Source organism: Triticum dicoccoides, chromosome 1A (genome assembly GCF_002162155.2).
Source record: "Triticum dicoccoides isolate Atlit2015 ecotype Zavitan chromosome 1A, WEW_v2.0, whole genome shotgun sequence".
NCBI lineage: Eukaryota > Viridiplantae > Streptophyta > Magnoliopsida > Poales > Poaceae > Triticum > Triticum dicoccoides.
Window position 1 is genome coordinate 6113113 of NC_041380.1, and position 13967 is coordinate 6127079.

The 13967-nt window shown below is 43.2% G+C and overlaps 1 long non-coding RNA gene across 6 annotated transcripts in view; it reads left to right on the top strand.

Annotated features, from left to right (window-relative positions):
* The first annotated feature begins 4773 nt into the window (after nucleotides 1–4773).
* Nucleotides 4774–13967, top strand: part of LOC119357896 — a 10969-nt gene continuing 1775 nt past the window's right edge. For 2 of the 6 annotated variants that reach the window (XR_005172220.1, XR_005172218.1), the window contains exons 1-4: nucleotides 4774–5008; nucleotides 6095–6747; nucleotides 6892–6950; nucleotides 7056–8754. This is a non-coding gene — a long non-coding RNA (uncharacterized LOC119357896). Of the gene's footprint in view, nucleotides 5009–6094; nucleotides 6748–6891; nucleotides 6951–7055; nucleotides 8755–11462; nucleotides 11500–11597; nucleotides 11691–11795; nucleotides 12387–13967 lie in introns of those variants that run through there. The other 4 variants (XR_005172219.1, XR_005172221.1, XR_005172217.1 and 1 more) reach the window with 4 other exon arrangements.

The following is a 13967-nucleotide window of genomic DNA, read 5'->3' on the forward strand; positions in this document are numbered from 1 at the left end:
TTGCAATTTTTTATTATGGCGTTTCTGCAAGTTCTATCGACAGGATGGTGGGTAAGAGCAAGGGGAAAAAGGCTGCAGCAACCGCAAAAGAAGACGATGTTATATCCAGGAAGCGCCGACAAACTGTTCCCAAGAAATTCGAATACCCCTTTGCATTTGACAAGCCCAACAAGCGAACGCACGCGGTACTAAGCCATCCGGCAACACTACCGCGACTAGAGGTACCGTTACTTGCTAACTTAGTGCTTAATTTACTACCATTTTATGTACTCACCGTTCTTGACGTTCGTAATTTATCATGCAGCTCTGTTTAGTGACCATGACGTGGAAGGCTCTGTTAAGGACGATTTGACACCGGAACTCATCGATGCTGCTGTTACATTTGTGGAGGCAGCTGCTTGGTCTGAGAAGAATATGACAAAAAGAGTTTACTACAATGAACGTGGCACCTCTGTGATTGTGGAGAGTATACGACCGGTACTTGAGCATACATGGCCAGCGGATGACGTAAGATCTATTACCATGTTCTGCTATTTAAGTGCATAATCTAGGTGTCACGTATGAACATAAAATGTTCTATTATTTTACGCAGATTATCGATGCTTACCAGACACATTTGGCTCTACGCATTGGTCATGATCGGCACCTCTGTCCAGCCTGGAGGTCCAAATACCTTGTTGATCGTGCTAAGGCACGAGACAATCCTAAACCGTCGAAATACAACATGGATAGTGCGCTGAGCAGAGCTGGAGCAGTACGTAGGGTTCTGGACGAGTATACCGTCCGTGATAAGGTACGATATGGTATTACTAGTTCATTAACACTCATTTTAACAAGCATAATTGCATCTGATTACAAGTGTGTTCCACATTTTAGCCGTTTATCCCGTTGAACGTCGGCAATACACACTAGATCACCGTGGTGATGCACAACCGCAAGAAAGAATTCCGAGTTTTTGATTCGCTCTATCCTGTCGAGTTCTCTCTCGACACTGTGAAAGCACTGGTACTCTCCCCAACATTGAGCATTCTTCATATGAAATGTCATATGGTTTCTCACTACTACTTTCTTTGAAATAGCGACTAGCAATAGCAATTGATATTTTTTCGTCAAGCCTATATATATGAAGAATGTCAGAGTTAGTCCACGGATCTTCTTGGAGTGAGGCAATCGTGCCCACTGCTGTATCAGAGTTGTCATCCTCACCCATGAATCAGTTTTGTCCATGCCTAGAATATCTATGGTTATTTAGATGTGGAAATTTACCAGCGGTTCTAAATCTTCCTCCCTCCTTAGAGACCATACATATTTGTTGTTGTAGTAGTATTCAAGTCCTATCATGTCAGTTGGATGGGCTCCAGAAACCACAAGTCACTGTTTCCATAAATTCTCCAGAGCCATCAGCAGTAGCAGCAGCAGGAGAGCATTCACTTCCTCCTCATCTTGAATATCTGAATATATGGTCCTGTGATAGCATGTTGGGGGGGATCCTCCGCCTGCCCACATCCCTCGAGACGCTGGATATTATGGGCAATAGTCGGTTGACGCCGCTGGAGTCAATGTCAGCAGAGCACCCCCCATCGTTGGAAACCCTTTCTCTTTTTGACTGCACTACCCTGGCATCCCTGCCAAATGAGCCACAAACATATGGGTCTCTCAAAAATCTTACAATATTTGGCTGTCCAGCTATAAAGATCCTCCCTAGATGCCTGCAGCAACGACTGGACAGCCTTGACTACAAATGGCTAGATGCCCGTTATGAAGGTATGATGCACATTTCTCTATCTATGCCACATATGACCAACCAAAGTAGTCATCCATCCCATCGCAGTCAACATATTTGTTTAAAGTTTTTTCTCCATTGTTTTAATGTCACGAGGTAGAAATTTGCATGTTACATTACTTTGTACATGCTTGTTCCCTGACCTCATTTGTGATATCAATGTGCAGTAATGGCGTTTAAACCGAATACATGGAAGGAGATACCAAGACTATCCCGTGAGCAGAGGGAGGCCGCTCGAGAAGCCAGGCAACGCCAGCGAATAGCAAGATTATTCCGTGTGTAGGGCATGTATTTTGTTTGTTGGCTTCAAATAGTGTACCAGGTGATTGTTATGTGCTTGGTTGGACTTTGACCTGTATCTTCTTCTTCAGATATGCTCCTAATTGTAATGTGAATTAGTTCATCTCCTTAAAACATTTCCCGGGTTTATGCCTCCCTGATGGTTGCTCTGCTCTGCTAGCTAGGGGAATACTGACTTGTAATTGCTTATAAAACTGAACTGTACAGCAGTCGCTCTCGATGGAGAATTGTTGGGGCCTGTGATGCTTAGCATTGAGGCGAGGGTCGCTGGATTTGGTTCGCTGCTGCTCCTTTGGGTGGGTGGGTGCAACAGGCAGGGGTCAGCAGTCTACTGTCATGTTTGCTGTAGCTCACTAATGCTCTAGATATCTGAATAACTTGCATCAGAGTTCCTCTGAAGATGAAATTTTTCCCCTCAACCTGCTGATTTGTGCCTCACACTTGTGAGCTAGCTATGTACGTAGATCTAGTTCTAGCGTCGTCACCTTGTTGACAGGGCCGCCCGAGGCGGCCGGAATACCACCGCCGTTGCCTCGATCTTTGCCGGATGGAAGCACAGGGGAGTTGCATCTGGCGCATCCGCGATCTCCCGGCATCCTAGCGGCGGGGCCATTGGGAAGAAAAGGAGGATCGACGAGATCAGACGGCGCGCGGAGCGATCAGCCGCACGGCGCGATCAGTCTAGGAGAGGGAAGATGGGCACAATGGCAGGCGATCTTCTCCGACGAGATGGATCCGGGCGTTTGGATCAATGGACGGCTTCGATTCACACCGCACTCGCGGTGGCTGGTTCTTCTCGATCTGGATAACGATATCCTCGCCGGCGACTATCTACCGGAAGGCGACACAATTGAGGTAGGTTTGAATTTCAAACTTGATGCTTTTGACGTCGTTGTTGGCGAGCGTGTGCAGCTGGATTTGCGAACAAAGACACCAACGATGATTGATCTGGCGGAACCGGCGGTACATGCACGACCGGGTGGACGTTTTTGGGCACTCTCGAAGAGTGACGACGAAGATTAGGTGAACAACCACGTCCCCACCGCCTCCACGGTCACCGGTCAGGGTGGACATGGTCCGGGCCGGTCCGGTCCCGGTACGAGCCGACATTTGGACCGGCCGCCGGCGGTCCGGGCCGGACCGGACCGAGCAGCATCACGGTCCTGATTTCAGGGACTGGACCGGCGATGAAGAAGCCCGGGCCGGACCGAGCGGACCGGCCAACGATCATCGGCGGCGACTTGCACGGGTGCAGCGGTGAGGTGTAGGACGTGCGCGGGTGCTGTGGTGAGGAAGGTGACATGCGCGAGCGCCGGTGTCGAGGTGGGTGACGTGCCGTGGGAAGTGCGTGGGCACCGTGGTTCTTTGCCATGAACGTGCACATGTCTGTTTATTAGCAGTTTTTCTGTTGCATGCAAGTAATCTATCATGTGCACGAGCCCACGATTTCTCGTGTGTGGGCCTTCCGTGATTAGCGGATCAAATCGGACGTGCAGTTAGGGCATGTACAATGGTTGATAAGATAGTCTTATCTTAAGTTTTGTATGTAATTTAGAGATGACAAAAAAAATGTCTACAATGAGTCATCTCTTAGGCTTATCTTCAATAGCTAGCAATTCCTAAAAATATGATGAGACATATTGTGCTAAGAGATCATCTCTTGTCTTATCTTAAACTAGTAGAATGTCCGTACGTTGCCACGGGCCTTTTTAGTTTTCTGTGGTTGCATCTATAAACATAATGCATGTCAAATTTCACATGTATAAAAGAACTTTTTTTTTCTAATTTTCAGTCATTTATTTTCAATTTTTCAGGCCTTTTCTGTGACTATCGGATCTGCACAAATCGTAGCGCTGTTTCGTTTAGAAAAAAATCTAATAAAAAGACCTTAAACTCGTAGAGCCCGTTTGAATTAAACCATGAAATTTCAATCCCTGAAATTAGCACTCCGTACTTATCGATCCTAGTCAATCCCGAGCTTCTACTGGCGTAGACCAGTTTGGGACGCTGAGAAACAGATAATCCCTAGTGGATCACAACTTCTCTCACCGACTAAGCGGGGCCACTTGTCACACACATCTTCTGCCCACTTGAAGGGCCCAAACATGTACGCCATGAATATTCACAACATTAAGGATGCTAATCTCTTTTTCCACCATGCCATGGAGAGACAACCACTACTAAGTAACATAGTTATTATCTGCGAGTCTGTGACAAGTTAGTAATGTTGTCTGCATATTCTTGGACTTGCACGGGCATGCGAGTGAGAGAGAGAGTGAGAGTGAAGAAGAAGATGTAGATGACACGTGAGCATCCCGTTCGGGATTGACCCTTTTCTTGGTGTGACAAACAGGTCTAAAGACGGGATTGATCAGGATTGATAAATACAGGGTCCTAATTTAGAATTAAGAGTTCGTGAAGGTTTTTTTTCCAGACTTTTCTCTTTGGTTTATTCGCTCGTTGCCTTCTATCCCTGTGTGGCGCGTGTCGGTTCTCAGTTGTTTCTCTCTTCGGGTGGTCAGGCTATATTGCTCCGCACCCGCACCCAGATTCGTTTTTCAAAAACAATCTTACAAATCTATTTTCACCCACACGATTTTTAATTATTTTTTGGGTGGTGGTCGGCGGACCAGAAATCATTTTGTATCAGAGAGAGAAGGGAAGGGGAGGAGAGGCGGAGGCGGTGGCGGTCGAGGGGGGTCACCGCCGTCCGAGAGTAGCAGCAAGGGGTTAGCTGGAGGTCATGGAGCGCCGGAAGCTGCCGCAGCACAGCCCTGTGAAGGGGAGCCGCTGTCATGGAGGAGCAGGGGGAAGGAGAGAGGGAGGTACTGAGAGGAGGGCGGCGAAGATTTTTTGCTAGTCCCGCCACCAGCAGGGTTTCGCCGGTGATGTCGCAACCGTTCGTCGGCGCCGTTCGCGCGGGAGGTATGGCTAGTTATCCCTTTCCCCTCTCTACAACTCTGATTTCTAGTTATTCCAGTCGTGCAGCTCTGTGTTCATCCCCGCGCGCCATGCGCGCAGATCCCTTGATGTGTGGGGGTTGTTTTTTCATCGTGTTTCAGACTAATTTGATGAGAATCATAGTAATGTCTGGGTTATTAGTTCAGCAGATACTTTTATGCCGCTCGATTTCGCGGATACAAAAATTTGGGGGATTTGCCCTCAGCATGTTTCCCCTTTTTTTCTTCAGATTATGGACGTTTTGGTGATGAAAATTGATATGAGTATACTTATATGTACTAAGGATCCACACACAAAGTGGGTTGGGCCTAGCGTATGGGCGGTTTTGTGCGCATGTATGTGTTCGGCAGATGTGCCATTCAGTTTTGTTAGTACTTTGTACGTAGTTGTTCAGGATTTTGGTAGTAGTTCGTAGTGTTGTATTTTGTTCTTAGCGTTTCCGTGATTTCTGAACAGCCAGGCATCTCTCTCTCTCTCAGCCGTTTCAGTGTTAGGTGTCATTTTATTCAGTTATGGTTGTAGTTTCCGTGGAAGGTGTAAGTTTATTCAGTGTTTCTCTCAGACTGAGGTTTCGAAATTAAGGTGCAGATTGTGTAACACGCAACATTTTAGTGATGGAGGTGGGGGTGGGGATGGGAAGAGAGAGAATCCAGCATGTAGGGAACATCTTCAGTAAGTGTCTTTTTCAGGTTCCAGTAGGTGTCGCTTTCTTCAGTTAACGTTTAGGATAGGATAGTTAGCTAGTTTTACCAAGTCATTAATTCCCGAGTAACAATGATCAGCGCGCGCCATGCCGGCATTTATTTTCTGATTTTGTAAAGCAATGTCCAAGGGGAAAGTTCCTCATACATACTCGATGAAAACGGCACTGTCCATCTAACAATTTTGTATTTTTTTTGCACCGAGGCGGCGGCTGCTGAAGCTATGTTTGCAAAATGGGGGAAATACCCATCCGTGTTTTTTCAACATATTTTACAGCTTGTAGCCTTTTCTCTTGTCAGCTATGTGGAGTTTTTCAGTTTGCTTCCATTTTTTTTACTTTTTCAACAGCAGGGTTGGGGATTCTTGGGGGGCAGAGATCAATGAGTGGATGCCATGAACCCAACTACGACCCTGATGACGGTTCGCGAAACACTGAGAGTTGCGATGAGAGCATTGCATCTAGTGATGAAGAATCTGTTTCGACGAGGAAGAAGTTGTTAGAAGATGCTTTATCACAAAGTTTCTTTGTAGCTCAGGCTACATGGAACCTCTTATCCTCAACCCTCCAGCCTTGCTTTGAGATCCGTACTCTCCAACTAACTAACAACAACAAGATTTCTCTTTTTTGTTTCTCGAAAATGAAACAACATATGAACTTCAAACTTTGCAGACCGAACAAACATTAGAACATCAATGTGTGAAAAAACTTTCAGATTTTTTGGTCTGATATAAATATACAAAATAAGATTTTCTTTGAATAAAAATATTATTTCAAGTATTTAAATACATGAAAAAATCTGAAAGTTTTTTCCTATATTGTAGTTAGAGTGTATTGTTGTTCTGCAAAATTTGAAGTTCATATGTTGTGTCGTTTGAGAGAAACAAAAAAGACAAATGTGTTTGCATGGATCTTGATGCATAAATGGATGGCAAAGATAAGGGGTACCGTGTAGCCTGAGCTACAGAAAACCACATTCTTTATTTGGTTTTTTAGAAAGGAGGTATCCATCTCTTTCTCTCATGTGCTTTCTCTTCTTTTCTTTTTTTTTTCTAGACCTATGGTATGCACATATTTTTTAATCTCTTTTTTCTTTCCATTGCAAAATTATCTGATATAAACATCTTTTTCATATGTCATCTAACAGGCAATCAAATCACTCAAGATTTTTCAAAATTTTGCAAGAATGTCGACCTTGAAACTGAGGTATTACACTTTTTTGTCCTCTTATTTGGTCCTTTTTTCCTCTTCGCTTTCATTCTTTTTATGTTAGTTACACCTGACATTCCACTCATGATTATTGCCTTTCAGCAGGATAAGAGGAAAAAGGTTATGGGGGCAGGGAGGCATGTGTTCAGTGTGTTTTCCACAAAATACTTTGCAGATATCTTGAGGCGTATGTCCAGTGGTTGGAAGGATATGATCTCAGAATACGGGTTCGAGCCTCTTCTGAAATTTAAGAAAACTGATATCCCGTAAAGATTTGTCCGCTGGATTGTCGAATGTGTAGACACAATGTCATCTCAAATCATTGTTGCTAATAAGAAGATCATTTCTATCTCAAAGGATTCAGTTCATTGTGTGCTGGGCCTGCCAAACTGTGGTGATTTAGCGACACAAGACAAGGATAGTGTGAGGAACTTCATTTTGCCTCGGTTCAGCTTGACGAAGATGCCAAACAATACTTTCTTTGGAGACATGCTCATATCTTCTGATTTCCTCAGTGAGGAAGACACTTTCATATGCTTCATGGTGATCGCAATGTCGTTCTTCCTTTTCACATCTTCCAGGGATCAGATTCACACTGAGTTTTTGACCTTGCTTGTTGATTCAAAGCACACAAGTGGTTTTGATTTCTATGCCCTTGTGTATGATTGTATACTTACTGGCATCATCAAGTATGTGATTTCTGGCAGAGTAACGGGCAGGATACCAAAGGTGTTTGACTTTTGCTCGTACTGAATGACGGTTAGTCTTTTTTAAGTGTTTTTTCTGCATCCATTTGTTTTTGTTTTGTCTGTTCTGTGTCTCCTTTTTTTTCTATTGGGGAAGAACAGATGCACTTAACTAAAAACTATTGGGGAATGTAAAGGTCAAGGTAGCTTATAAAATTGATAAGCAGAATGCTCAAGTGTTCCAGGAACTAAAACCGGGATTAGTGTCGTCAATGTAAATTGGGTTTGTATTTGCTAGACATTTTTTTCATCATTGGTAGAAGCTAAACTTTAATGCCCGAAATCAACATCAAAATTAAATCAGTTAGTCCCTAATCAGCTAATCTTAGATTTAACAGTTCAACTACTGCAATGGACTCTTTAGATTTCAGATTTTGTACTGTTAATGGATGTTAGTTAAATATGAAAATAATCCAGGATAGGTTGTCGCGGAAATGAAGAGCCCAAGGTCAGAAGAGTAATAAGTTTGTGAAGCATAAGCAGAATCTAATAATTCTTACAGCTTTAGATAGAAGAGAAAGGCTTGGAGATGTTCATACCTAGGGGTACTCACAATACTTCTTGACACTTTGGTTACTTCACGTTTTCCTCGCCATTTCTCTCTCCAGACCAACCTATGCAATTTTTGAAATCCATCGTCATAAGATAGATGGGCCTATCAGTGTGAAATGCACATATGTGAAATTTCTTTATTATATCATTGAAATGCACATATGTGAAATCCTCATAAGGTAGATCTTCTTAATGTGGCTTTCAATGTGAAATCTATTTAACCTCACAATATCCCTTTTTTTTCTTTTGAAAAGTTACTTTTGCCTCTCTATCGTGTTCCTTCCTAGCTTGAATTTTGCCAATAATGATTGTTGCTGGATTATTTATTGTCTAGTTAGACACAAGCATTTTCATATTAGTGTACGTCCTGGTACATCTGCACATAGTCGGAGGCGGCAGACCCGGACTCTGCAGGCTCCCGATGGAGTGCTCCCGCGGTGCCTTCTTTCACTCGCAAGGACATTCAGATGTACCTCCACATGAGACATGATAGAACCACACGGGTAAATTCTCATTTTTCTTTGTTCCTCTCGTGAGCTTCAGTTTTTGCTTGTTTCCTAGGAGCATGAACTATGCTTGTGGGCGTAGAGATAATATGATAGTTATTCTATTCAATCCATGGCCAATAACAAGTTATAGTAAAAATTAAAAATTAGTGTCTGTCAACTATGAAATTGATTACATTGACTTTAGTGCATAGGGATAATTTGATCACGATTCAAGCCATGGCCAATAACAAGAAAATCAGTGTCAACTATAAATTGATTAAATTGGCTTCACTACAATGGATAGAACTTTTTATATAACAAATCGAGTATCTTAACAAGCGAATGTGAGGAATCTTGTTCTGGGGCGACCAGTCCTCTTGTCGCTCAATCTGCTGCAAGCACGTGCGGTGATGATGGGTAGGAAAAGTGGACCGAGCTATAAATTTAAATTCTTCATAACAATTTGATTAAGTTGGCTTCAGTTCATGGAAGAAGACTTGATTTTCTCGGTCATCATAGTAGAGGTAGAGCTCCCAATGATCAGTTGCTGCAGATCTGAGTTGTACAGTTGGAAATTGGTGCAGAACAATTAGCTTAGAACTATGGGCCATTGACTTAGGTATAGGAGAGTTAGTTCAAAACTACGGGCCTCTGATTTAGGTATAGGATAATAATTTGCAACCCATTTAAGTCATAGCTCAGGAACCCATTTAAGTCGTAGCTCATGAACTTTCAGACAGACTATGCTAGACATAACTTTATCTGCAAGTACATATGTATAACTTTCATTTGATAATTGCCTCCATAGAGGACTGATAGAATAGCAATCGCACGCTAAATTCTGGAAAGCATGATTAACAAGTAACTGGCAAATATAGACTGGACACATGAGAACTTCAGTAACAGCACATGGTGACGCATTAGAGATATGCATATGGGCAAGGCATTGCGATGCATTCAGCGCACGGGGTCTTCCGCTTAGCTGCAAGGTCCGCGTTACGCTGAGCCCGCAATGCCTTCCTCTCATCCGGTGGTATGCTCTGCCTGCGTGCTCTTCGACGGGCGTTCATCTCTTGCCTCTGCTCAACTAGTATATTTTTACTCGCTGCCCTTCTACGGGCATTCATCTCTTGCCTCTCCTTGGTTGTCAGATTTTGTCTGACAGCTCTTTGGCTTGCATTCCTATCTTCAATAGTTTTATTTTTTTTCTAGATGCTCTTCGACGTGCATTCACTTCTTCCCTTTGCTCGGGTGTTAGGCTATCTCTCCTTGCTTTATCACGGTTCCGTCTTTGTTGATTTTTGTCTTCTTTAACGCTTGCATGGGAAGCAATATGTTCAGCACCACTCGGTGCTCCTTGAGGTGCTGTAGGGTTTTCTGCATGGCCAGTGTGTAATTTGTTAAATCCAAGACTCACATTGAAGCAATCTCTACTCCTAATGGACGAATTGGTTGAATAGTCCCCCCAATTTTCAACCGGTTTATTTTCAACCGGTTTTTTTTCAACCGGTTTTTCTTCGTCCCACCTCCCACCACCCCCCTCCCACCGGTTTTTCTCTTTCTCGTCTGGCCGACAATACCCAACGTATTTATGGTAATCAATCACAATTAATCCACGTATGGTAAGGCTATAAACTTAGAAATCTCAAATATGATAATTATAGTAATAAATCAATCCATGTATGGTAAGGCTATAACTAAGGAAATTTCGAATATGGTAATTATCACCAGAATCAAAGCTTTCCAAAAAAGTTCTTCTTGCCATACCCTTCAATCGCGCCCTGCTCCATTCCGATCTCCTTCCCTCAATCGCTCCAGCTGATTTACTCTTTCCAAACCTAACCCCTGCCTGATCTAGATAAAGAGGCTCTATCCTGCCCGTCTCATCCCTCCCTTGTGCCAACCATGGAAGAGAGGAGGGAGAGCACAGAGGAGCGCGCCGGCGATGCGCCGATGCTCGCTGGTTGAGGCATGGTCGGCGTGTGAGTCAAGAGGATCCCTGCATCTATGGTGGTAGGCGATCCAAGGAAGAGTAGTCGAACATGAAAGCGATGGGAGGGACAACACCCTACTGCTGGGCTCGTCCGCCTCTTCGTGGCCGACGACCGCGTTGGATGTGGCCGAGGGCGGCGATGATGGAGGGAGCCGCTGGCGCTGGCCAGGCTCCCGACCGAGTCGCTGCTCCTCAGTGCCAGCCCTTTCCGCCGCGCCGGATCGCTCGTCGTCTTGGGGACCCCGAAGGGATGCCGCCGGTGTGGGAGGCGCCCACGACAGTGCGGGCTGGGGACCGAGCGGCGGGGAACGTTACAGGTTCCGTTCTAGGGCTAGGTCGGGAAGTCTATCGTGTTTCTGTCGGAAAATCTTGTGATCAATGGGTTTACTAAATTAATTTTGGGTCTATATTAAGGGGCACCGTCTATTCTTGTCATTCGAATTTGCATTCTTGCATCAGAAGTTCAAGAGAACTGTCATGAATAGCACAATGCCTTTCAGTACTGATAACTGTAATAATATAACTAGAGAGCATTTCCTATCAGATAAATAAACTGAACATCACATCTTTTGATTTCTGTTTGGCCTCCTGGGAACGTAGACTAATTTAACATGTGATTTTTCGGTTTATTGTTCAAAATTGTTTCACTTCACATGATCGTGAACATACATGATGTGTATGTATTTTTTAATTTTGTGCCTGGTGACCTCAATTTTTATGCCTTCTACAGGTGAGTTGCTAACAAAATTCTAATGTACATGCTCCAGGTAAATTTCTGGACATATATATTATATCTATATGTCCTTTCTACGAGGACATAAAATGCATCCCTATTTTCTATCTACCATTTTGTAACCCTTTGCAGAATGGTCTGGGGAGGTTCGCAACATTGTCTACTCATCTGATTGGAAATCTGTATATGTTGTCGATCGTGTGACTCTATGGAACTGATGGGGAGGTACCCTTCTTTGCCTGGGAGTTATATTTGGTTTAGTTCGCTGAATCTGGTTTGGATTTGCACTAATCTTGCGTACTAAGTTTTTAGTGTATAATCTGTTTGTAGGTCCCACTATTTGATTAGTGGACGCAACTGATGGGGGCATGGAGATGATGGCAAGGCATCACGCTGTGGTGGTGGCGAGGGGGCCATCGATGAAGGCGGCGATGACAGGGGCTGCCTACAAAAGCGGTGCATGGATGGGGGAGGTGAAGTGGCGAGGGCTGGGAAGGTGGAGAACGACAATCGGGGGAGATGGAGTGGTGGCAAGATTGGACGAGCTCACCTCCGGAGTGTGTGGGCAAGATTTCCTTTTCGGGTCGGCCGGCTTTTTTTTAAAGCATGTGCATGTATGAGTTGGGGATTATTTCCAGCGGTGAACATGCATGGGTAAAACCGTTTTCTTTTGCGAAAGGGGAGGGGAGACAAAAAACGGAGGTGGGAGGGGGAGCCGTACATGGCGGGAGGGGTGGAAACCCTGGAAGCTGGGCCTGGGATGATCAGGCTGTCATGAACTGAAGTTATTTGTTTATAGTGTCACAAGTGTGTATTGTATAATTGTTTATATATTTGTCGTATATTTTATTGAATTTAGGTGTGTGTGCAAGGTTTTCATACATTGAAATTATGAATATTGTGAAGTGCGAGACTCTCTCTTCTAGAAAATCATGGAATTGGCTGATAGACCATTAAATAATTTGATGCCACATGCTTATTTTAAATGGCTAGAATGCACAAGTGAAAGCTTCTTTTGATTTGGTTCCTTCATTGCATGGTTTGATCACAATTTCTCAACAATTGAGAGATAGAATGATACTCAAATTATTCAAATTCTTACTCTACAAACTAAAAGAGAATAGAACCAAACAATGGTATATTTGCGTCCATGAAGATAGCTATCCAGTTCTAGCGCATGGGTTGACATGGGTTGCAGACTGCATTTGGCATCATCTTTACCTAGGTTTTCTTTGACCCCATCCTATAACCGACCTCCTTTCGATTAACTCATCCTATCGCCCAAGTCAACACCGACCTATGAATCCTACATATATTTATAACTCCATGGCAACCTCCATATATTTTTAGAACTCCGTGGCAATGCACGGGCATTTAGCTATGAGTCACGAGTGTATTGTTGTTGCATTTCACAAAACCATCGTATATATGAAGGTTTGGTTCAATTATTTTCCTACATATAATATTTTGTTGTTGAATTTCAATTCATGAGTCCCAACTTAAATTTGGCACGCTGCTGATCTCTATATATCATCAACTACTTGAATCTTGTGTGTAACTATGAATTCAATCTTTTTATCAAAAGATATATATTCAGTGTTTGGGATTAATATCAATTGCATATAATGCTTGGTAGTAGTAATATCAAATTTGTCCATCAAATAAATCTTAAATCCTGTGTTTTTTTGCCTATCAGTTTGATAAAGTCAGAAACGTGTATGTGGTTGAACGGTATATAATATCCAGTTGCATGGAAGATATGTATGTAATTGCTAAATGTTTAATGTATATCATATAATGTGGGTAGCTCTATCAAGAATCGCACATCAGAGTTACCAGTGCATTCTTATTTGAGAAATAGCATGCGAAGTACTCGGACATCCATGATGGTGCAAGTGTCGCTTTTTTGGGGAAACTTACTAAGGACATAGAGTTCCAGCTGTTTATAAGGAATGTATTTGGCCCTTCTTAGAAGGGAAACTAGCTTGCAAACTTTATGGTCCAACTATCATTGAAATACCAACTGATATGTTACGAAATCTTCAACTTATATTCTTTAGGAACTTCATTTAAGTTGTACTGACCTCATGAGATTCCAATCTATGTTTCATAGTTTATACTCCTCACTAACATAAATTCATAGACTCAAAAGTTTGCTGTATATGTTTATTACTCGAGCATTGCAATACACTGCACTCGGATGATTTTGTCCACAGAAAATTTGAAGCTCCATGATTCGGCAAGAGGATTTGTGCAAGAAATCATGTACATCTTAAAGTTTTGCATCTCAAATTTGGTACCTGTGTTGAACAGGAGGAAGCCTAGAATTCGCTTCACAGACGGAACTCGTCAATATAGAAGAGTAACACCTAGATAGAATCAAATCTGGTCAGAGAAGCCAATTGTGCCTTCTTCCCGAGTGCCAAATGTAGATGACTAATGCTGATGACACCACTCGCTTCCTTGTTTTTAAATATCACATGTGCAACACAATGATGCAAA